Consider the following 26390-nt stretch of genomic DNA (forward strand, 5'->3'; position numbering starts at 1 on the left):
TCTTTTTGGTATTTGATTTTCTCTTGGAGATTGTTTTATTGACACACACACTACATTCTTTCCCCCTTCTGGGATCTGTTTGATGCAATTGGTAACAGTAATTCTATGAATATGTATGTATATAATCTGTCATAAGTCTAGTCTTGACAAGTTTGCATTTTTACTGTTGTAATATTCTTGCTAGTTGTAACAGAAATGCTAAGTCATGGTCTGAAACAGTGACTGAGTACCTGGTGGGAAAGCAGGACCAACCCAGAGGAACTCAGGTGCATGCAATGAACCTGAGTAACCAGAAGGAGTGCATCCTGGCTCCACCCCTTCCCAGACCTCATTTAAGGGTTGGAAGTGGAGGTGAGAGTGTTTTGCTGGAGATCTTTCCCTATCTGAGGCCTTCTGAAGGTAAGTGGTTTTTCTTCATTTCTGTGGCTGCTGTATCTGGGCTTCTTCTTGTTTGCTGTAGCCTGGGGTTGTGCCACTCTGCTGTTATTGCTGTACTTTCTATCATGTTACAGTATTTCACTAGTGGTGAATTGTGTTGATTTCTAATAAACAGAAATATTTAGTGAACAAAGCCTTTGTGTTTTTAATATCACAGAATCCTACATCCATGATATTTTATGATTGTTAAGTACCCTTAGGTTAGGTAGCTTCCTTTCTCTTTTGGGCTGTGACAGCTACTTAAAAAGCTGAAAAATAAGCAGTCTCAGCTGGATTGACTGCAGTGGGATTTAGAAGTCTAGAAGTCATTTCACATTGAGTCTGGATTTATTTCATAGTTATGCAATGATAATTGTGTTATTTATTATTATTGTACTTGTATATTAGTATTTTAGTTGTATTTATATGGTACCATCAAGTAAACTGTATGAATTTATAACTCAACTGATCAGAGTAAGTGAAAGTTGCTCATGTTCTTAAAACTAAGTATGCCTACTAATGTATATGTTAATTGTTTTATTTGGGCTACACAGCTGGTAGTGTGAGAAAGTATAAATTTTATCTAAGTAAGATTTTTCTGGAATAAAGAAGAGCATAAGATCAATACTGTAGTAGGGCCAGAAGGATATAGGTTACTGGAAGAAGACTACTTAATGAAGTGTACAAAAATAAATTGACAAAAAAAGTAAATTAGCAAAAGTCAATTTCTTACACTCTGACTTTTGAGTCCTAAAGGAATTGGGTTTTGAAAGCACCACAAATTAAAAGCAGAGTAAGAAGCTGTTTGATTAAATGCAGACTAAAGTTTATAAAAATCACTTATTGCTAGTTATTTGTGATTTGTTAAGAGTAATTTGGTTCAGTTTATTGATCAAACAAGCTTTGGAGGACAGGGGAATTAAGCTTCTGTCTAGTACATGTGATCTGAAATATATCAATAGATAGCTTCAAAAATTTTAAACTAGCTCAAGCACTTCAGAAAGTTATTTATTTTATTTCTTTAGTGACAAACTGGCCTCTCTTATGCCTGATATACCAGGACCGTTTGCCGCCTGATAGACTGAGAAAATACTATGGCATTATATTTTGCCTCTGAAAATGAAATCTGGAAGTGACTTTTATTTACTTGCCTTAATACAGTAATTTAACAAAACAAGTTTCAGTGGAATAACACAGCCATGCAGCTGCTTTCCTCCTTGAAAGCAAGTGTTCAAACATTCTGTCAGTTTGAGAAGGCTGGGTTGTGTAGTTTTATCCTAATTTTTGGTGGACATTTGTCTTAATGTGTAATGAATGACAATCTGGCATGGTTAACAGACTTCACTCTTGAAACACTCAGGACCAGAAGAACAGAGGCATTGGAAGCCAAGTCTGCACAACACAGAGTGGGACACATGGAGAACCTTGCTATACAGTACATGTAAGTCAGCTTTATTAAAGCAGGGTTCCTCATTTAGAATTCAGATTGGTATATAACCAACATAAGTCTGAAAAATATGAGCCATATGCTTTCTGAGGCCTGGCTTTAGGCAATGCAACTATTACCAACAGTCCAATAACCTGACCCACAAAAATGTAATCTAGTAGTTGCATTGATGAAATAAAAAATCATGGATTTTAAAATGCTTTTTCAACATAAAGCAAAAATATATAGTAACTACTATGAGCATGAAGGATTCTGCCAGGTTTGTTTTTTCTTGGCACAATTCAAAAGGAAACATCCTGACTGATAAGATGCATGTGTTATGCTGCAGAGGTGTATGTAATTTTCTGCAGTGCACCATTATCATGTTTAGAAACATTAGCTCCACATTATTAATAATAAATGGCCTTGACAAATCTTTAGATTGATTTATGGAGGGGTTAATTAGAATGGGGGATTTAATTCCTCTATTTAAGTCAGTTATAAACGTTTCATCCAAACAGACTTCTATAATACCTTAAGTTGAACATTTTTAAATACTTTTTTTGGTTTAAAAAAAGTAGCTTTCTCACAATGAACTCATCATAGACTTTGAATAAGAACAGGATACTTTTACTAAGAAGAGCTCAATCAGAAGATGTTACATTAAAGGTTTTTGCAAATAAAACTTATTTGAAACAACTAAACCCAATGTTATATAACTAGTAGTTTTTCAGTGACTCTTATACAAAAATCTTGAATGCATTTTTGGATGTAGTATCATTCGTACTCATCTGCAAAATACATTCAGAATGTTAGCAACAAAATCTAATCATATGAAAATTCACTATATGAATACGCTATTAATGCAAGTACTGGTAAAGGTTACTTATAGTTACCGCATAACAGCTCACTAATGGGATTTTTGGATCAGTAACTTAATGCTACAATGAGAACCAGAATGCAAATTTCAAAATTAATAGTTGATGAATGGTTGCTCATACTGTCACATTTTTCCACTCTGTGGAAATGTATGGCAGACAGCAATGGCCAACTCTGCTTACTAAATTAGTAACCCTGAAGTTTTTGAGGGGGGGGGGGGAATAAAAGGAATTTCGCAACCAGTTTTGATGCTGAGTAGTACATTTTATATTTTAAATATCTTAATATTTTGCTGAAATACAAAATCAGGAGAAGGAAAATGCTGAGGTGTTAAACATATGCCTGTTAATTAAATTCCAGTAACTCTTAAACCTACATGTGACTGGAAGTTCACTGTCACATTCACATTGCTCTTTGAGATCCATCTCCTGTGAGCAGAAGAGAAAAACCTGCACTTCTGGCTAGAACAGAACACTGTGTGTAGGCCAGCTTTTTTTGTGAGATTTTTTAAAACTCGCACTAAGCATTTTTACAGTAATTTCTGTGCATAGGTTTAATAAAAGTATTAATAAAAGTAATTATTTAAATGTTGGTAATCACTACTTTTTTGCGACAAAAACATGTAATACAAGTTTTTTGAAATTAAGATTTCTTTTTCTTTAAACATTCTAAATCCTTCCATTCATATGTACATTAACAAATGGTACATGACACAGAAATAGCAGGAAGTACAACTTGTTTTTCATTTGAAAATCTACCTTTACACATGCAGCTGCAGTCCAGCATAGTAAGTAATAGCCACATAGTAAATAACAGCTACACAAAGTGCCGTTTTAATTCATTTGATATTTATAATACTTAAAAACCTTATTTTTCTTCATTAAAATACTTCAATTTTGCACACTTCAGACATTCTCAACTAAAGGCATATGACAAAGTCCCGTGGATATGTGCTATACTCAATGCACATATGCAGTATCTATAAAATTACCTATGCAATTAAAGAATATTTATATTCTATGTTTGAGAATTACAGTATTATGTAAATATGACTAGAATAACTATTTCATTGATTAACATGTGCTTTTGAAATCCTCTGAGAGGAAAAATAATTTGTGATACAAAATGCTAAAGATGAAGCAGAAGTACAGATGCAAGGAATTTCACTGTCTCGCTTCCTCAGACTTGTTATCTTTTCATTATTTCAGTTTTTTACAGATGTGACTGGTATACCTGAGCTTAACTTCCATGTATATTTTCAGAGTAAAATCTGTAAGTCTTTCCTTTGCAACTTAATTCAGATTTAGTGACATGTAGGTACCCAGTGGGGGGAGGAGGGGGAACATTGTGAGAAATGTAAACTATGAAGTAGTAACACAAATGTTTGACTACATCTTTTTTTGTTGCTGTTTGTTGGTTGGTTTGGTAATATGCTAAGGTACAAATTTCATGGTTTATTGTTTGATATTTTTCCCTTATGATCACAGAAAAACTCTTGCCTGTTTCTATTATAGTAATTAAAATTTCACTTTACTGTGCAGCCATCAAAATTTTACCTCTTACACAGCTGTAAACATTTCTGCTCTCTTAAGGGAAGAACACTTATATAAGTTCCCATTCTATTACTTAAAATGATTAAAAGATTCAGATTACTGCTAAATAAGTATACAGTAACATTTCATTTTTATTGTTTTCTTTGGTATTATAGTCAAAACATCATGAAAGTTGCTAAAATGAACTGTCTTATGCATTACAGCAAAATGCTCAATATTTAATAGTGAAAGGGGCTACTGGACACCATTTATGGTCTTTCTAGATGGACATATTTTAAACCAGTGATACAGAGAAGGCCTTTATTCCATTTCCCTTTAACATTTAGCTGGATTTTTTTCTCTCCTCTCTGTGTGGGTATTTGTGAAACAAATACAGATTTCAGATAATTCTTGAATACATGAAAAGCCTGGTTTCATTTTTAGAGCAGTTCACTTGTTCTCTTTCAAGATTAAAGTAGGTAAGTCTTAGAGATGTTTTAAAAGTTGTATTAGCATACTTCATAATACAGCACAGTTTCTGCAGATGCACATAATCTCTGGGCTGTGAACTAGCTAGGAAATTGGGATGTCACAGATCACTAACTTCTGTGGGCTTGTGAGGGATGCCCATCTTTCAGTAAACACTGGGAATACTGCATGTAGTACTAACAGAGCTGTCCCCATATAGGATCCTTGGGAGCCATTCTTTCTGCTCAAAGCAAAGATGTGAAGAATATGGGGATCAGCTTAAACTGGTGAAGCCAGTGTTCACACATACTCACAGAACAACCTTCAGGCCCATGTCTCCTTGAGAATACGGCAGCAGTCTTTGACATTTCAAGTAATGATTTTACAGTGTCAAATGATAGCCCTGATAACTTCAAAATTTTTGCTACTTTGTTCAGTTACTTCTATGCTTGCTGTCATGATCAGATGTGAAACAAAGTGACTGTGAAACAAGAGAAATAGCAAAGACTTCAAACATTTTCGCTAACACTTCTGAATTTTAAATCAAAGCTACAATATTTTTGTTTTGATATTCAATTACTGTTTTTCTATCCCTTAATTATTAATTTCTGACCTCTTCATACACACATGGGTTTTCTGATTTTCCTCAATAGCAATTTGGTGTAGACCACAACAGTTACTGAGGAGTAACAGTATGTAAAAACTACATGTTGAATAATATGTGGAAGTTTTTCCGTAGTTCCCCTGAAGGCAGTATCTCCTAATTTCATTGTCTTTATATCATGTTACAAATTATTGATAAATTTGTGGTGTTGATATGACTCAAAGAAAAAACAATGTAAGGCAATGTATTGTGCATTATGTATTCCAGTGTAATTTCATCTGCATCTCTAAGTTTTTTTTTGTGAAGGCAAGGAAAACTTGTAAAAGAGTCTATCTTACACTGTCAATGTTGATTCTGTTTTGTCTTTCTGGTCTCATATCAAACAGATGATTTTTCAGATTGGGCAACAAAGAACAAAAAGATTTGTGTTAAAACAGCCAGTGAGGTAAGGTTCTGAAAGTACAGCTAGGTGATAATGCCTTTAGTATTAATCCTCTGAAAATCTACATTCTCTAGGAAAGTCTGAAAGAAAGATTGCATGGTATTTAATATAAGGCAACTAAACTGAAATTGTGCAGCATCTTCTATTACTTTCCCAGTATTCTTCTCAGTTACAAGGCTACTTTCTGTAACTGTTCTAGATGCCTTAAGTGTTTACACTTCTCCTTATGAAATGCAGATTGCTGGAAGTTATTTATCTCTGTATTTATATATGACATCTAGTTACTCCTAAAAAAAGTCAACTCCTGCTATTCACCATACTGCTGATAATGTACTCATTATATCCATATTTATATTTTGCCCTTTAATGGTATTTGCTATTTCTTAATGACATTTACACAACATATTTACATTTATTTGCTGCATAACATTTAGTTACCACACATGGAGTGCTCTGCCTTTACTAGAAGTCTACATCAGAACAAATGAGGCTTTACAATAAGAAGAGGTACTGAAAAAAGTTCACTAAAAACAAATATTGGAACTAACTGAATACAGTTTGGCGACTAGATTTTGACTGCAATCTACCTCACTGTTGTAAAAATCTTATATTGTCCTATGTGTTAGTGATATTTTAGACTAAACTGTGTATATGGAACTATGGAAATCGTTTAAGGAAATCTAAAAATATTAATCTTTTAATCAAAACTTATCCTCATCCCAACTGATTAAAAAAAAAAAAACTTGTAAATGAAAGAGACATCTTGTAGAATGATATAAAAGCTGTCTATTCTTTTTGAGAAGCTTTATTTTTCAGCCATGTAGCATTTTCAATTCATTGTGCATTATATTTTGTGGATAACTTTAGTGTATTTCCATATCACTGTAAAGGAAAAATCATTAATTGTTTCATAGTCCAAAGGTTTTGAGGCACCGCATCTTCGTTTGAGATCAATAGCCTCAGAACTAAGTTGTGCCGGTTAGATTATTTGATTTAAGTTTAATGAGAACAGTTTGCAGACCTACATAGTATCACCTAAACATAGATTTACTCTTAAAATTGAAATAACAAACTAATTAAACTAGTCATCTTTCCAAAAATATATGTATAGTGGTGGCAAAATAGTGTGCTATATTTCCCATGTTCTTTGAAGCTTTAAGAGTATGTAGGGTTCAATCTGATCTGATTAGACTGAGCATAAGAAAGAGGAGGTCAAAACATTCACGCAACTCTCCAGCCATACTTCACAGAGAAATAGTTTCCAGACAGGAGAAAGTATAAACAGCAGACAAATAGAAAATTGAAATCATCCTGGTCAATGTAGAATACTGTTCAAGTATTGCATGTTACACATCTCGCACACTCAAAAATGTGTTTCATGTGAAGTGGATAAATTGTTGCAACTTTCAAGGCACCTACAGAAGCTGAATAGTCTGAAATAGCACAGAAAACAATAAATAAAATTATTTTTACAATTTGCATTCTAAATAATAAGGTTATCTGTTTTACTGATTAAAAATGCATAAAGATTCTTTGTCAATTAGAAAACTGCACTGTGTTATCACATAGTATTGTTACAATCTCTTCCAAGACTATGATTTCTTCTTCTTACTTAGCCTATGCTCTGTCAATAGCACTGAGAACCCCTTATTTTAAATGAAAAGGCACTCTGGAACTAATACTTATGTTGAAATTCTAATTTGAATGTGTTTTTATAAAATGATAATATCAGCAATGTCACACCATATTAGATCATTGTTCCATCTAGCCTGTTGTGATTGTGACTTCAGCAGATGCTGTCAAAGGAGAACATGGGTTTCTTGCCAATATCCTCCTGCAGGACATTCTCCCTGTTCGTTTCCTGGTATCTGCAGACTCTGGATTCAGGGACAGCAGATATCTACTCTCCCTTTTATTATTTTGTGAACATACTGTCCGTGAAAGTATGTAGTTCATTTATGAAATCTACTGATATTGTCTGCCTTTACAATCTGTCACCTTCTCTATTGAGTGGCATCTCTGCCCATAGGAGGATGGATGGAATGAGATGTCGATTTACTAAACCAAGTTGCAGAGACTGCCTCCACAACTTTATGGGGTAGAAAAATTCAAAATTTCTGCTACAGTGGGATTTAATGAGTAACAGCCTTTTCATCTCCACAGCTAGACTCTTTTCAGTAGTGCCCAGTACCAGGACAAGAAGTGAGCGAAAACTGGAACATAGGAGTTTCCATCTCAACTGTCATCTATGATTCTGTGATCTGGAAGAAATTATGATACTTGCAGAAATGGAAAAGCAGGTAACTATGCATTCTCCGTATGCTTCCTCTTCATGTCTTACATTATTTACTTTTGTGTTGTCACTATGGATTTTGTTGAACATTCAAGAGAAATGTCAAAAATGTCTGCAGGATCTCTTTCCTGAGATGTAAATGCCAGTGACATATGCAGCACTGTATAAACATTAGTTTACATTTCCCTTAATTTATATAAATGTATTACTTTATCTATGCTGAAGGTTATCTGCCATTTTTTTCCACTATGTTTTGTGAAGTCCTTCCATAATTTCTCATTATCAATATGATAGATAAATACTCTAAGAGATTCAGTGTTATAAGCCTCCAATCATAAAAAAAAGATACTTGTTTATTTTAATTACAGAATAAATCTAAATTGTGGCTTAAAGTCTACATCTTCTGGGGGAAGATAAAATAATTCAAAAATAATTTAAGAATCATCAGGAAAAAAAACCAAAACCACTACAGTGAAGAACATGTAGAGAGGAAGTATTACAAAAACAAAACATTGCAAGCTTTATCAAATTAATCAGACAAATTGTCAGTAAACAAGATATTTTAGTTTAACAATACTTTGAAAGCATACTTTGAAAAAATCCAAGGTTCTCAGTAAGAAAGAATTATGTGATTAACCTTTTTTCAGGAACTGACAGGTTTTACCTTGAATCACTATGATTAATCTTATCTGGAAGCCTAAAGAAAAAAATCTGTGCATGTAAATTGTAAGATATTTGATAATGAAAGTGTTGATATTTACGTGTAAAGTCTAGAACACACTTATGTGAGTGTAGAAATTTAACCGTGCAACCCAAGTTTGAAAATCTAGCTACAAACCAAGATAATATGAAACAAATTGCATACATACAGATGTATGCACATTATTGGTTAATCTGATGTAGTACTGAATGTAATTACCATGATATTATGAAAAGAATTTCACTGGCATCAAGGACCTGTCCTTCAATTAGTACTTTATTTTCCTAACACTTCTAAATTTATTATAAGAATATTTTACCCTACTGACAGTCCTTTTCATACCCTATACAGCTCTAGGGCCTGAAATCAGCTTTTAGCACATACCTTTGACAGTTCGTTGCTTCTACTGACGTTTCCCCATCCGAAAGCAGACTTATCATCCTTATTCTTCTCTTTTTTCTCCTGTTATGGTTATACTAAAAAAAAATGTCATGAGTTGAGAAGAAGCAAGGAAAGAAGGTTTTCAGCATGAAAGACTGTTCTCTTGCCATTCTCCAAATGATACTATAATCTCTGATACATGTACATCACAATCTCGAAGACATTCGTAAAGGACGATTGTTCTGTAATACAATTAGATTAATATCATCGCTCTCTCCTTCTGTTTATTACTTTCAAAGACACATCTAGTTTTTACTTTAGTCCTTCAAATGCAGAGAGAAGAAAAAAAGTTTAAAGAGTATTATGTAGTTCATAATGCCAAACGCATTTTTAAGAAGCTTAAAATACCAGAATCGAGATTGGCATTCACCAAAACAGATACAGTCATATTATATTTTTAAGATTTAAGACAATGACATTTTTTATCCTCCAAATACCTGTTTCATTCAGTTTAGAGGAAGATAGTCCTCATTAATGAGCAGTGTTCTTTTTTTGTCATCTTGTTTAACAGTCTGTATGCAGCTTTATTCACTGAAGATTATTCAAATCCTGCCCTGAAGATAGAATTATTTATTTATTCATAGTTTATATATCTATTTATGTATATACATATATATATAGTGATCATAGTGCAGTACCAAATGTTTCAGAAATATTACAAAACATTATATTCAAAGACATGGGATGTCTTCCATACTGTGAATTATTGAGGTGGGAATATGTGAGCTGTAAAGAGTCAGACAAGGGGGATACTTTAAAAATTCACAAACCATGAGTGGCTCAGTGAAGTGCCATAGGAACATACAGGAGCAGTTTACTCAGGTACATCAACTAAAAGATAAAATTCCCAACAGTATTTTAAGATGCATTAAATGCATTTGTGTTTATAAAAAGATTTATTGAAAAATGCATTGGTTAGCATCTTACTTCCATAAGCAGTTCTAGGAGTTTACCAAGATGTCACACAAGCACAACTCATGTGAGTGCTCGCATTGGGTACCTTAACCTGATATTTTCTTCATCCTTCATGCTCCAGTGCCAAATCCGATAACCAAAGGTGACTCCTGAGCACTTGAACTATGAGATTGTTACAAGACAGTGCTGCAGCAATTCTTTTCTGTCAGCAAGGGAATCTTCAGCCTTTTCAATAGGAGTACCAGGGATAGACAACTCTACTTTCAGCCAGTTTAACATCTTCTGCAGGCAGGGTTTCTTACCCTCTATTTCTTTCCAGTTCTTGGTCACAAATTACTATTCTTGAGTAGTTACAGTTTTCCTTTAATTAACAAATCAAACCAAACCATGTTTTCTGTAAATAAAAGATCAGAATTCATACCTGAAAAATACTGCAGGTGAGATATGAATCCACACAGGAGAAACCTTCTGTCATTTAATAAATTCATAGTGACCTTGGCCAAATCATGAAATTCCTGAGCTGAAAATAGCATCACTTTGGGAAAATATTATAGAAATAGATCATGCATATTTAACATGTTCTTACTTTTTCCCTAAGCACATGTTTATTGATTCTGACTGAAACAGGATGCAGAACTGGAGATGCCCCCAGTCATACCCATTCTGATGAGAAGGAGTTCTTATTATTCTTTTATTTGTATTGTTCTTTTTTTCTTTTTTTCATCTTTATTTAAATCAGAACATGAGATGCAAAAGAATACACAACTTTTGTCAAGAAAAGTCTTAAAATTTTTTAACTCAAATAGTCTGAGAGCTGGAATATATGATCCTTTGAAGATCTCTCTAGTATTAACTGAAAGGAGGTTTTGCTAAGGCGGGGGTTGGCCTCTTCATCTGCATAACCAGTTAATGGCCTCAAGTTGTACGACAGGAGATTGACTCTGGACATTAGGAAAAATTTCTTCTCCAAAAGAATGATTAGGTGCTAGAACAGGCTGCCCAGGGTGGTGGTTGATTCACAGTCCCTGGAGGCATTTAAGAAATCTTTAGTTGTTATACTAAGGGACATGATTTAGTGGGGAAATCTTGGTGGTAGGTGGACGGTTGGACAGGATATCTTGGAGGTCTTTTCCAACCCTGGTGGTTCTGTGATCTTTCTAAACTTTAGTTTTATGACTAAGGTGTTAAAGTTAGAGGGACTCATTAAAAAACTAACAATCCACAAAACAAAACAAGCAAGCAACGGCAACTAGATTATGCACTGAAGTTAGAGGTAACTGTTCCAACCATAAGTTGGTTTTAACTTCCTTGCCTATTGTAGTATGCAGAGATATCTAAAACATTTAAAATGTGGTATCACCTTACTCAGGAAGTGAATCTGCGTATTATAACTTCTTTTGTCCAAAGTAACATCTTTTTTCCAGTTTTGATAAGGGATGCTATCTTATTTATGTATTCTTAGGATTCCAGTTTACCATCCAAATTAGTGTTTACTCAAACCATCTCTCAACAAAGAGGACATTCCGTCTTATTAGAACTAGATTGTCATTAAATTTGAAATCAGCAGTCTTGAGTCAAATGTATACAAGACACCTACTGAAAGTATCAGAAAGACACTGTAATTCTTTCTCTACAAGAGTCTTGTTTAAAAATCAGGTATTTGTACAGTTGGATTTTCAATTCCTTTTGTTTATAAATCTTTATAGGACTTCCTTTCTCCTATGTGAGAGAATCTGTCCACTGGTTCCTAATACAAAATGAAAGAATTTTTATACAATTTACAAGATTAAACATGTTAATTAGGAATAATATCTTCCTAAACCTTCTGGACTACATCTCAGTTCCTTCCTTCTCTTCTACCATTACACATTTTCTCCTTCTAGCAATGCATGGGCATACTCTGTTGGATTGTGCTCATTACAGCAGTAGATTTTATATCATCAGTTTTTTTTTAAAAAAAAAAGCTTTTTAAAAAATTCTCTTTAGATTTAAGATTTCTCTTTTTTCATTGATCTGCAAAAGGTGCAAAAGGCCTTGCTGTTTCTTGATGTTTCAGGAGTCATAGAATAACATGATTAAATCAAAACTCCTGCATGGACATTGTTTAAAAGTGGGACTTAGAGGCCTGTGGGAATAAAAACAGTATTATTGTGAGATTATTCTACAGAGAGAAGAGATGGATTAATGTGAGAAATGTGTGGGTGATAGTCTGCAATTTTCAAGGTAACTTGTGCATAAAGATTTATAGATTTGCATATATTAATAAAATTTTTAAATACTAATATACATTTATTCATTATTAATAATGCAATTTTTCTTAAATGTCTAAGACAGAGGGAAATCATACTTCTATCAGTATATTTTATCAGTGTGTACATCACTATTTCATTGTTCAAAATCTGAATATTTTCATTTTATGTGTGAGAATTACTAAGAAAAGAAACCCAGCAATATTATAGTGTAGAAAAAGAAGTCATTTGAAGAATTTTTTTCAAAGATACTGATAAATTAAAAAATTACTGCAGCCAGTGTCATTCACTGATTTGAGATGCTTTTTGGAAGCTCTAGTAACGAACATACTTACAAGAGAACTATGCATTGCATGTAAGCTTCCAAGAGACCTTTTATTTATCTTTATTTGTTCCTCTTTAATAATTCGGCATTTTACAGGCCTGTTCACTAAGAGAAATATAGCATTTTTTTCTTAAGCTGTTTTACAAATTCTTCAAGTTCTTTATTACTGTCCTTTTGATATTTTATGGTTGGGTATTAGTTATTCTTCATTTGACCAAGGCTTTTAGTTTTTTAGTTTTTTAGTTTTTTAGTTTTTTAGTTTTTTAGTTTTTTAGTTTTTTAGTTTTTTAGTTTTTTAGTTTTTTAGTTTTTTAGTTTTTTAGTTTTTTAGTTTTTTAGTTTTTTAGTTTTTTAGTTTTTTAGTTTTTTAGTTTTTTAGTTTTTTAGTTTTTTAGTTTTTTAGTTTTTTAGTTTTTTAGTTTTTTAGTTTTTTAGTTTTTTAGTTTTTTAGTTTTTTAGTTTTTTAGTTTTTTAGTTTTTTAGTTTTTTAGTTTTTTAGTTTTTTAGTTTTTTAGTTTTTTAGTTTTTTAGTTTTTTAGTTTTTTAGTTTTTTAGTTTTTTAGTTTTTTAGTTTTTTAGTTTTTTAGTTTTTTAGTTTTTTAGTTTTTTAGTTTTTTAGTTTTTTAGTTTTTTAGTTTTTTAGTTTTTTAGTTTTTTAGTTTTTTAGTTTTTTAGTTTTTTAGTTTTTTAGTTTTTAGTTTTTAGTTTCTTACAGAAAATATTTTCTAGAAATAGATCCCCAAAAAGACATAGGTACTAACTGTGGAGCTGCATTACTTGGCTCCACATTGTAAAAAAAAAAAAAAAAAAAAAAAAAAAAACCTTTTAAGATAGAACATGGAAGAAATATGGACAGGGTTTATTTAACTTGAACTTTGTAATTCTGATATCTGTACCAGTCTAGATGGAGTAATATCAAACTCAAGAAGTCTGAATTATCAATGAGTTGTTGGGGCTTTTTTGCTTGTTTATTTCTTTTCCAGTAAGGCTTGGCACCAGACTCCAGTGAAATGAACAGATTCCAGGTGAACATGATGAGAACACAATCTAACAAACAGCCATGCTTTGGCTGCCTGCTCTGATAACAGCAGCTGCTTGGAAAACTAAGCTGCTTCACAATTGAAAGAGGTATGCAGGGGACAGAAGTTACCTGTAGGTGGGATTTGGCTTCTACCATGTTACCGCTGTTCCCCACAGCAGCAACAGCAAAGACACCTCTTGGTTCTCTTCTCTCAAAGACCCCTTTACCTCTTCCCCTATTCTTTCTCTCAACTCTTCTTCTATGATTTTAAAGCTTCCCCTGTTCCTGAGGTTCTGATTTAATTCATTTAATGTGTTTAGCAATGAACTAACCTAGGACTGGTCTTGAGCTGCATGCAAACATGTGAGCCATTGACTTAAACAGGGATGTAACAGAGGTCTCAAATTTTGCATCTGCATCTGGACGTAAACACAGGGAAACATTATTTTATAAATGGAAATGTGAAAGCTAAGTATATATTTCATGAGAAAACAGCAGAAAGGCACTGATTTGGCTGGCAGGATTAGCAGTCTCCTGTGGTAGAGCCATTGGAGATGGCTGGAATGGGCTGTATCCAGAGCAGGTCAGCTCAGCCTCTCCTCGCTAAGGCCCCTGAAGCCAACGGCAGAGTCCATATGACAATGACAGCAGTGGCTCGTTTTCTAGGTCACCGTTGCACATATTTGACCACATTGGCCATATTATTGACCCTTAGGGAACTCCATTCACAGCTTCAGACCACTCCTCACACCTTCCAAGCCTCATGGTGAGGCAATTTTCACCAATTTCATATCCTTTCATGTTTTACTAAAAAATAATTCTTTACTATAATGCATTGGCTGAAAGTTATTTTTTTATGCAAACTTATCAGTAAAGATGAGAGCAAAATTTCTAAAACTACAATACAGTGGTAAAAGTGATGAATTATTAATGAAGGTAAAAAAAAGAAATAAACTGATTACATCAAAAAAGATTTTTATTACAGTATGTTATATTTTTCTCATCACCTCCTTAAAAAATGTGGCATTTATTCAGCCCACCTGCACTTGCTGTTCTCCAGTCTAAAATCATGCACCAGAAACCTTTTGGAAAGGAAACCTGGGTGCTGGAGTACAGTTCTAGCAGAAAACAAGAACAATGTTAATTTATCTACAGGGTTCCAAGACTGTGTAATGACAGGACTCCTTATGCAGGATATGTGCTTTGTACCTGTGCATTTGCTGTTTCTATATATTACCTAAGTATCCGGCTTATAGATTCCTATTCACAAGAAATGCTGACAGTGGATTTTCTTTCTTTCTCTGTTTTTATTTGTGCAAAGATATAGAATCATAGAAAGTCCCCAGGGATGGGGCATCAAACACATTCATACTATGCTACCTTATGACAAACAGTCACAAATACTGAATCTCTCATACCCTCAACTCGTACAGATTTGACCTCCCTCACTTTCTCCACAGTCTTGTGCAAAATCTCCCTTTTCTGCTGATTTTGGCATCTGAAACAGCAAATTTCTAACTCCATTTCATTTCATTTTAAAGCTTAGCTGAAATCCTACATTTTTTTCACAGGTTTACGCCTCCAACTTTCTCTCCCCTGCTGCTACTGTTTGATTTGTAGTTTTACAGAATGAAAAGCATAATTGCATACTTTGTACTGAAGATATTAGGAAAAAAATATTTTTATATTATATTTTTAGAGCAGTTTTCCTTATTTTGCTGGTACTTTCTTTTAAAAGGCATCCAAATTGCTTTATACTTATGGTTTCTTATGAGTATATGTCACTAACAACTGTATTTTTTGCACAAAATTAGTAATGGAGTCTGAATTGAGGTAATGGATAATTAAATAATTCACATAAAAAAATAAGGTTAATCTGCATAGTTTTGCTTTTAATCACAGTTTTCCTAAATTATGTTGATCCAAATCTCTGCTACGGATATGAAAAACTATAGCAGCTAACATAAGGACATATTCTTCATCTGAATTCTTTGCCTTAAACTGGAGATTAAAATGGATAATATAATCTTATCCTCATATTTTCTCATGTCCTTGACATCTGTGGCAGCACTGCAGAGAATGGGAGATAACTGCTGCTATACAGTATTTACAATACCAATTTGATGTAATAAAGTAATTTTGCTGTTACTGCTTTTGGACTTCTCTGTGCCTGCCTTCTTTAAGATTATTTTTTTTCCTCAGGAAGACCTTCAAACACATTTTACTAGTGACAGCATGTATTTCTTTACATTCTTTGGTTAAAATATATGCCACATTTCTCAATAAGTAAGTATTTTGCCAAAGAAGGCAACATCCATTATGTTCTTGAAATGCACAGACATGTATATGTAGATTCCCAAGCTTCAGATATGTGATTGAGGACAAAATATAATAATTTTTTAATGGCAGCTTTTAATTGAATAATGGTGCATGAAAGCTCATTGTGGCACAGTGGGAAGCATACAAAAAAAAAAGAATCCACAAGAGTGTATGACTGCAGAACATCCATGAATTTCAAATCAGGAAGATGTATGAAAAAATCTAAGTCTTGTCAATCAAATAGCATGAGGTAATGAGATTATGCAAAAATGTGGTTAGTAACTCTTCAGTGAAAATGTGCCAAAACACAGTGTGAAATGAGCCCTAAACTATGATATATTATTTAGAAAAGTTACTGTATTCTTAAAAATGATTAAATAGTAAAATAGTAATCCACTTACAGAACAAAATCCAAATATGCAGACTATGTAGCTTGCATTTCCAGGATGCAATCAACATTGCATATCTCAGTTAATTTGTTTCTCTGAATATAGTTATTAATAACTGAAAGTGTAGCTAAAAGGTAGGAAGAAACTAGATGTTTTTTTTTTTTCCCAGAGACTGTATCAGTGTAGGGCCTATCAAGCAAAGTATTTTCTGTTCTTTGCTACATCTTTTGTTTTTTATTCTACATTTTAACTTCGATTCAGCTTCAGAATCTTAGTCTGCAAATTGTTCACAACTCTTAATTTACTCTTAGGCTTAGTTCTGGGAAACCTGAAAGTGGAAATGGATATAGATATTGCAAGCATATGTAACCTACAAGTCTTGTGGATATGGTCTTAGTGTATTTCCTCTTTTAATTTTCTTTTAATTTTCTATCTGAAACCTATGAATAATACTCCATAGGTCTAATTTTTGTTATCCAGATGCTACAGTTCTGAATAGTGTACAAGTAGTAACAAATGAAGCAATGTCTTCCTGTGCAGACTATGCAGTCAAGTTATTATTTTATTGTTGTGGCATCATTAGCTTCACCGAAGAACTATCATTGCAGCATTCTGCCTTGCAGGACTCTTTCTAAATAGAAATTATTCATGCATAAATTATTCCAGCCATTTGTAGTACATATATCCACGTTGAATTTACATCTTATTAGTTTCTGGTATCCTAGTATATTTGTTTTGCTTAAAGTTATTTAAGCTGAAAATAGTTTAAAGGCTAGTCACCATCAACAAAATGGCCCATCAAGGATAAGAGGAATAATGAGGCCGTGGACCTTGAGTAACCTAATTACTGAGGAAGGCCATTGAATTGACTACTCCTAGGACTTGACTTTGAAATCATTTTCCAAAATTTTGGAAAAGGGAAAAGGGACACTGAAAGACATACTGCATTGTGGAAGTCTGTGACTTGTTAGTCAGACAAGATATGAAGAAAAAGATGAATTAGCAAACTAGTATATATTACAGAAAATTTTTAACTGGAACATATTGTCTTTGATGATCTGAGAAAGAACTTTTAGTTCTCAGCAAGCCCCTGTCTCCTTTAGATGATGAAGGCAATGAAGCAGAAATGATCAAACAAGAATAGTTTGGAGACATTCTCAATGGAACTACTGCATAATTTTTAAACCATTAAGCTGTCAGGAAAAAGCACAGAAAGGAAAAGGATCTGTCTCCAAATGTTCCTTTTTTTTTGTAAATAAATTTCAAATTGTTCATAATTATAGAAAGACAAGAATGTATGACAGTCTGAAAATAATAAGTAATTTAATCCAGCATAAATTTTTCAAGCTAAGGAAAAAAGAAGGGAAGAAAAGGGAGCCATCTGAGGTAGCATTGCAGATAAATGATGAGTTAAAGTAAGGAAGTCATGATTCAGGCTCTTCTCAGTGGTCCTCAGTGACAGGGCAAAAGGTAATGAGAAAACACTGAAATGTGGGCAATTTGATCCGAACAGGAGGAAACACTGATTTACTGATAAAGTGACTCAGAAATGAGATTTTCTGGAGTCTCTGTCCTTGAAAATATTCAAAACCTGACTGGACACAATGATGGGCAATCTGCTCTAGGTGACTGCTTTGAGCAAGGTACCAGACAAAGGTACTTTCCAATCTCAGTGATTCTGGGATTCTGTGAGACTGGGAGAACTGTAACACGGATTTGCAATTGTATTTAAAATGAGGACTGATTCTAATTCTCATTGTGTATCTAAATGTATCCAATAATTGGCAAACTCACCAGATTAATTCTTTATACCTGGTTGTTTCAAGAATGTATTAAGTGAAAAATTCTATGGGAAGTACATATACTATCGAAGTTTCACAAGTGAATACTGGGAGAACTGTGACTTCAGCTGGAATATTCATCATACACACAGGCTATTTGATTTCATACTTGAAAAAGATAACGAGGATGAAAAATATATTTTCAAGTATTCAGTTCCTCTCAGAGTATAATCTTAAGAGCTGATTCTAATTCTGTGATGAGTTATCAGTAACCTTTACAAATGACTCAGAATATGTAGCAGTTTTCCTGAATTCTGATTGTTTAATTTTTATATATTTATTTGTGATGTATTTATTATTTTAAATATTTTCTCAAGAAGTAACGTCTAGCTGGTAATTGATTTTAGAAAAATAGAAATGAGTGAATTCTGGACACTCTACAGAAATAAACATAATTGTAGTGCTGAACAAATAGTATGTAGCAGATCTCTATGAAATAAACTTTAAAAAATGTGAAAGAATTGAATATATACAGTAAAAAAAAACATTTTTATCAGTTGTCTGAATAGACAAAAGGGAGAGAAAAAAAATTGGAATGTTCATTTTATCAGTAGGAAATTGAGGTATAATTATTTTAACTGTATTACGTGATTCTACAGAAAGTAGAGTACTGAGTATTAAAATAAGCCAGATAACCAACACAAGTCATTACCTTCCAAAAACAGACAAACAAAACAAAAACCTGTAAAATGGAATCATGAAAAATATAGGCAGCATCAGAAATAGAGATACAAAATGTTTCTGTGTGAAATACAGCCACCTCAGAAATAATAAGGTTCTTACAAGTTATTTAGGATTTACAGGAAACTAGAGCTGCCTCTAAATAGTTTACTTGACTGACTACCTCTAAAATGCTCAGTGATTGCTGAAAAAAAACACATAGTTTAATCTATACACCCACACAGATGACCAAGGCTTTCTACAGTTCTTTTTGTTTTTTGTTTGTTTGTTTTGTGTTGCTCTCTCAACAAAGTATCCTTTTTTACATGTATCATTGTCTAATATTTTCCAAGCATGGATTTTTCATTTCAAGGTATCATGACAAATGAAGCATTTCAGTTCTTCCTTATTTTATAAACACAACAACATAGTGCTCTGTGATAATCATGAAAAAAACATGAGCTTGAAACGTTTCAAGTTTCTAAATCTTTTGTCTCATTAAAGGACTCTCTGGCTGAGCTACCATTCTTTGGCAACTTAGAATCTATTAAGGAAATAAAAGACAGACTCCCTACCTCAGACTCCCCTTTTTGCATTAGCTCCCCATCTCCTAAATGAGGAGGCCTTACTGAGCCAACAGTATTCTCCCATCTCACTACTACCCTGCATAGGCCGGGGAGCATGGTTAATTTTTGAAGTTCCTTTGAGTATTGACTTACATGGACAAAATAACAGAGAGAAAAAGATAGACTAGCACATGTAGTCAGAATGAAGATACTGAGATGCCAAAGGGCAGACTGAGAAGAGTGACAGGGTTGGTTATGGTTAAAATTGCTAAATGGCAACAACGATTTGTAAAAGTAGACATGTCAAACACAACCCCTAAGAAATACTATTTATTTCCTCCCACAAGTTTTCTCTTACATCATCATAATTATTTTGTGTAGACTATATTATGTAATGTAGATGTCTAAGTGGGTTAAATTGTTATAGCGAATTCCAAACACTGAAAAAATTATTCTGTTACTGAGGGGTCTGTTCCATTATTTGTGATGTTTGTGGTTAAGCAGCTAGTAAAATGTAGTTTTGGGGTTTTCTCCCTAATGTATTTGCCTTGTTTTTATCATAGAATACATCCTCGCACTGACTTATCATAGAATCCCCGAGGTTGGAAAAGACCATCAAGATCATCCAGTCCAACCTATCACCAATAGTTCTCACTAAACCATGTATCTCACTACAATGTCTAAACGTTCCTTTAACACCTCCAGGGTTGGTGACTCCACCATCTCCCTGGGCAGCCCATTCCAGTGCCTGACCACACCTTCATGGCCATGGCCTGAGAGAGCTATGTTTGCCCCTTGGCATTACACAGGGCTCTTCTCTTCACCTCCTGTTAGAGGATAATTTCATCCCACTTACAGCAGAAGCATGAGGACAGCGATACACAGTGCAGGGTCTGCACCTGAGCCAGGAGATTAGCAGCATGAGGAAAGGAATGCCTCTAGCACTGAGGGATTGGGACATCACAGCCATTGGACACTGTAATCTGCCTGGAAGTGCTGCCTGGAGACACTGGAACAAGTTGCCCAGGGAGGTTGTGGAGTCACTGACCCTGGAGGTGCGCAAGTCCAGTGTAGATAGAAGCCTTGGAAATCTGATCAAGTACTTGATCTAGAGATTGGCAACCCTGTCTATGGCAGGGGAATTGTAACTTGAGCATCCTTGAGGTCCCTTTCAACCCAAGCCATTCTATGATTCTATGATCTTCCTTTCTCATTCTGTACTTAATAGTTTTTGTTGTGGTTTAACCCAGCAGTCAGCTAAGCACCATACAGCCTCTCACTTGCTCACACTTAGTGGCACTGGGGAGAGAAATGAAAAATGTTGAAGTGCAAGAACTCAACTGAGATAAGGATAGTTTAATAAGAAAGATACAATACAGTTGCTCACCACCAGCCATCCAATGCCCAGCCATTCAGAATAATCTTGTACAGTATGGAATATTTCTCTGGTCAGTTTGGGTCAGCTATCCTGATTGCATCACTTTCCAGCTTCTTGTAAACTCCAGCTTACTCACACAGAAGAGAGATTCTACTCTCTCCATCATGTGAGATTCTCTGTCTCCATATATGTGGCTACTGTGATTGTCTGTCCTCATAAGGGAGGTATTCTAATCCTTGGGTTATTTTTGTGGTCCTCCTCTGGACACACTCCAACAGGTTCATGTCTCTCCTGTACTGAGAACTCCACATAAGGACACAGTTCTCCAGGTGGCGTTCCACCAGTGCAGAATACAGCAGCAGGATGATCTCCCTCAACCTGCTGGCCACACTTCTTTTGATGCAGCCCAGGGTATGGTTGGCTTTCTGGGCTGTAAGGGCATGTTGACTGCACCCCCACATCTTAGGTTTGAAGACTGCAAAAAAAAACAAAAACATTTTCTCAAAATCTTTACATTTGCAAGTTCATGTATAAATATATGACTGGCAAATTTTCAAATAGAACAGAGAGAGAATCAGTTATTCAACTAAAAAATCTGATCATATATTTTTATTGGACTTTCACAATCGCCATCTTAGCAGAGAAAAATATCTTTTGCTTCACAATCACACCTTATTCATGTAATCACTTTTTGGCAGTACACACATTTTGAACAATTATTGTCAAGGATGAAGTACTAGAAGAGTAAAATTTCATCAAAAATCACTTATGAACACCTTGAGGCATCACTAAGAATTGCAAACACTGCTATTGATCCAAACTGATGTGTTAGTTTCATAAAAGCAGTGTCAAATATCCCACTAGCTTGATGGTTTTGTTCCTCTCTATTTTTTTTTAATGTTTTAAGAAAAAAAAAATTAAAGTGTTTTGTCACTTATTTATTAATGATATTGTTTATTTTGTGAAAGCTGCTCTGAAAGTAGTGCCTCCTGTTCTATTCTGTTGGTGGCATGGCAGTAGAAGCTGAACATTCTCACCAATATTCTGTTACATTTTATTGCCATGTGACAGCAGAGGCCAGTCTGACAAAATGGCATCTGACATAGAAGTGTGTATGGAGCAAAGATATGTCATTGAATTCCTCCATGTGGAAAAAATGCCACCCATTGACATTCACCAGTGCTTGCTGAATATTTCTGAAGACCAAACAGTGAATGTCAGAACAGTAAGGAGGTGGGTGGTGTGTTTCAGCAGTGGTGATATTGGATCACATTCACTGGTGTAGATTTCAATAAGAGTGGCATGAACACTCTTGCTCATCACTGGTGAAAATGCGTAGTTAATGATGGTGACTATGTTGAAAAACAGTGTTTTGTAGCAGAGATTTGCTCTATGAAATAGTGTTATTGTGCTCTTTGTATCTGTTGTAGTTTCCAAGGAGATAAATAGGAAGCATTACTTCTGGATGGGGTGACATACGTATATGTGGCCCAAGACAATTTCTATTCACTAAATGAGTCCCTGGCAAGCCAAAAGTTTGGACACCCATGCTCTTGACTGGCATGGCCAGCCAGACACATGGATCAACACAGGCAGAGAGTAATGCCTCTATCATCATCTGTATAAAGAAGGACAATTCTCATGAACCACAGAATAGACCCGCCATTTTCCTCCTGTCGGGCTACTCAGTACTTGAGTTTGCTGGTACTCTAGACCCCTGTATGCACACAAATACACATTCCTCTAGTAACTGGCTCTGTACAGTCTTCAGTCTTTGGTGTATTCATATCCTTCAGATACCAATTTCTACAGTGCTATTCTGGAGTTTAAAGCACCTGGGACCATAGCCCTACTTCAGCTGTAGGGTCATAGATTTCTCATCTACTTTCTGGCTTGTCCAGATAAAGTTCATACACACACACAGAAAGAGAGAGAGAAAAACACTTAGGAATAGAGCTTAACAAGGACAGCTTGCAGTGATCAAGTTTTGGACTCAGGCAATAGTACTAACAAACAGCCTGCTTTCACTCAAGCAGTCCTTTTTATTCCCCCCTTCTCACTATTTTCCAATGCTTGTTTTTTCCTCATTGACCTATATACTTCCTTTAGTTGTTCCAGTCTCCTCCTTGATGAACAACCTACCACTCCTAATTACTTTCTACCTGTTGGTAACAATTTTGCTCCCTCTGTACACAAGTTTGGTATTTCTGATAGGGTTACCTAGGTTCTGTGGGACTCCAAAACACTGTCCTCCAATGGCATATGATATTTGGCCAACTCTCCCTTAACTGTATCTGAAACCAGCCTTTCCTCTCCCTCATGGTACTATCCTTCCTAAAGTTTACTTACACAGTCTCTTTTCTCTCATATATGTACAACTGCAGACACAAACTGCCTTGTAATTTACACAGAATATGGTAGAATAATTGCTTTCTCTTTTAACTCAAATCTCTGAAGTGCTCTATTTCTAACATTCTAAAAGAAAAAAAAAACCACAAAAACTCTATTTCTTATAATTACTGCAATTTATAAAAAGATACCTTTCTGCTTTAAAATAAGTTAAGAAGAAAAGATGTCAATCAGCCATATCCACCGCTAAATCACTATCATCATAAATAATTAACTAAATTTTTATCAGGTTTTAAGACTGATATCTGTCACAGCCAGGCTTCAAGTAGCAGCTAAAATTGCACTTAATCTTCTAATTCTTTTCTTATTCTGTGCCTCATGAAGCGCTACCCCTACGTTACCTAGAACCACATTACTGTAGAATTTTTCCCCTATGAAAAACAGCTTACAAAAATGCAGCCAAATATCTCAGTTGATTTTTGAGTATGTATGGCATGCATTCACATTTCCATTTTGTGAATTGTGTTGTAATTCCCTTGCAGTGTTGAAAGAAATCTTTTTCAAAATCAAGAGTGGAGGATTTATCAGTCCAGACTCGGAGAATATAGTGCATGTTGTCCAGCTGTCACATCACAAAGCTGAGAAGTAAGAAGCTGTTAAAGTAATATGTTAATGAGATTAAAGAAACACCTGTTGTCAATGAAGACTAATGTTTTGACCATATTTTTGTTTTTTTTTTTTAAGGAAGACATGCAAAATGAAGATGTAGGCACAAAGGCTGAAGGCAGATGGGACCTGTAGTGAACTGCTGTGCTTGTGTTTCTTTCTGTTACTAAAAGGAATTTGTTACGCTAGTGATTTTAAATGATTTGTGGCTGACAGTTTTAGGTTTAATAATAGTAAACCAGACAACATCTGGCATGGTGAAATAAAATTATTTGATATGTAACTTAGCTCACACCCCCAACACACACACACAAATGAAAATTAATGTGCAAATAAGAAACTTTTTTTGAAGTACATATTGAGCCATCATTTTTAATGGATAACAGAAGAACATGGGATGAAGATTTTTTCCTGAAGTTTTATTACATAATTAATCCAAATTTCTTTGTGTAATTTGGAAGCTTATAATGAGAACAGGTATTATTCCTCCCCAGATATTACCATCTTTTAAAGATTTTTTTTAATATTTGTGTTAGTATTATGGTTATTTCTGCTTTAGTTCTTCTTCTGATGCCTTCTTGAATGGGCAGTGTCAAGGCCATGTTCAACAATGGCAAATCACAAAAAAATATTTTTTTCATAAAGTCATAAATTCCTCTTCATGAACTGCAAATGAGTCTGTACATGAAAATGTGGTGCTCAAATTCATTGATAATGAGAGTATACCTCACTGGAGTTTTTACCATATTACCTAAAATGAATGCGTGCTTTAAGACGTGTGATTGGCTGAATGACTCTGTATTTCTGTGTGGCTGTGTGCATGAATACACATGCATGTGTACAGTTATTTTAACTGGGAATGTAAAGGCTCTAGAGGTGAGTCCGAAATAGCATAGAAGTCTACTCTTATTTTGATTAAATAAAATATTATTGCTCACAATATCTGTGAAAGATCTTAAAGGTTGCTTGAAGTCATTTTTAAATGTTGCGCATATTACTTATTACACTCAACAAGCATAGCTAATTGGCATAACTGAGTACATGAATAACAATATGTGGCTTAAAACTACAAAAGAAAAGGAAATTATATTTATTTCCTATAAATAAAATATTACCTACTATGTATTATTTATATTACATAAATTTAAACAATGTATAATACATGAGGATAAATTTACTGTATTTGGAGCAAAATTAACTGAGCTGTCTCTGAGGACCTTTATTAATATTGCAGAACCAGTATTATACTACTGTATAATTGATTTTTGAAGACTATTTTGCATATGTTTTCCTAAATCACATCACTTAAGCTAGAAAATTTTACATATCATGGGCCAGGCAGATAACACCATGACAAAGGTGTGTTGTGAAGCATGAGACAATGTACTTTAAAATTCTGGGAAACAATGTTAACTTTTCGTAAAATATGAATTTATTTTTCTGTGAAAAAAAAAAAAATCTCAAATTACTCAAATCTTCTTAAGACAAAGCATTTCCCCAGCTTTATATCTTCAAATGAAAGTACTCATAGAATCATAGAATCACAGACTCGCAGTATTTGGAAGGGACTTCCAACCCCCTTGCTAAAGCAGGTACCCTACAATAGGTCACACACACAGGTGGACAGACAGGTCTTGAATATCTCCATAGAAGCAGAACCCACAACTAGAAAAAGATTTCTAGACTATCATACTGGTTTTTGCATTTTTCCTCCCTCTATTCCTTTCAACAAATAATAGCACCAGAATTTTAGTCCTGTTACCTGCTGCAATATTTAGACATCATAATATGTGCAAGTTAATGAATGGAATTATGGCTGTGGCTGCCAAAGAGTTTAAGTTCAATGCATTATCTTTTAATTTACAGTATTAGGGATTTTTCGTATGCAGTATTTTAAGCAGAAGCATATCTTTAGCGAGTGAACTTATGAAAACCTCTGTTGTCTACTGAGAAATGATTAAAGTCCTACTATTTCTACACTTCCTCTAGTTATCTCAAATGTCATAGTGATTGATGACAAAACACCTTTTCTTCTGTACTGTTTCTGACTTTGGTGCTTGCCTTGAAGCAGATAATGTAGCCAAGGCAAAATGTGAACTGGCAGATAAATAATTTGTCTTGTTTTCTCAGCTGCAAGTAGAGTAGCCAGGATACACTTGTTCACCTACCTGAGATTTTTATTTGATAACATTCTGGTGGCTGACACCAGATATGTGTAACGTACAGTAGGAAAATTGCAGGAAAAGGCTGCCTTCCTCCTGAATGCTCAAGGTATTTTCTTGTTGCTAGGATAGTGATAGCAGTGAGTTTCTAACTCTATTTTCTGTACAGTTCATGAAATAAGTAAATCAAAAACACCAACAAAACATTAAATGTAACAACAATTTTGGGAGGAGAGGAGGATGTGTGTTTGTTTTGTTTCATTTTGCTTTTAATTCCAAATCTACTCATTGAGGAATGTTGATGTAGCTGAAACATTCTGGCCTAAGAAATATTTTTTTAATGTTTTA

At 34.3% G+C, this 26390-nt stretch overlaps 1 long non-coding RNA gene across 1 annotated transcript; it reads left to right on the top strand.

Moving 5' to 3' along the window:
* The first annotated feature begins 357 nt into the window (after positions 1-357).
* LOC121110701 lies at positions 358-24876 on the top strand. Its single transcript, XR_006939214.1, has 6 exons — positions 358-399; positions 1778-1858; positions 7932-8068; positions 13675-13819; positions 23757-23859; positions 23959-24876. It is a non-coding gene; the product is annotated as an uncharacterized LOC121110701 (long non-coding RNA).
* The last annotated feature ends 1514 nt before the right edge of the window (positions 24877-26390 follow it).

Source organism: Gallus gallus, chromosome 4 (genome assembly GCF_016699485.2).
Source record: "Gallus gallus isolate bGalGal1 chromosome 4, bGalGal1.mat.broiler.GRCg7b, whole genome shotgun sequence".
NCBI lineage: Eukaryota > Metazoa > Chordata > Aves > Galliformes > Phasianidae > Gallus > Gallus gallus.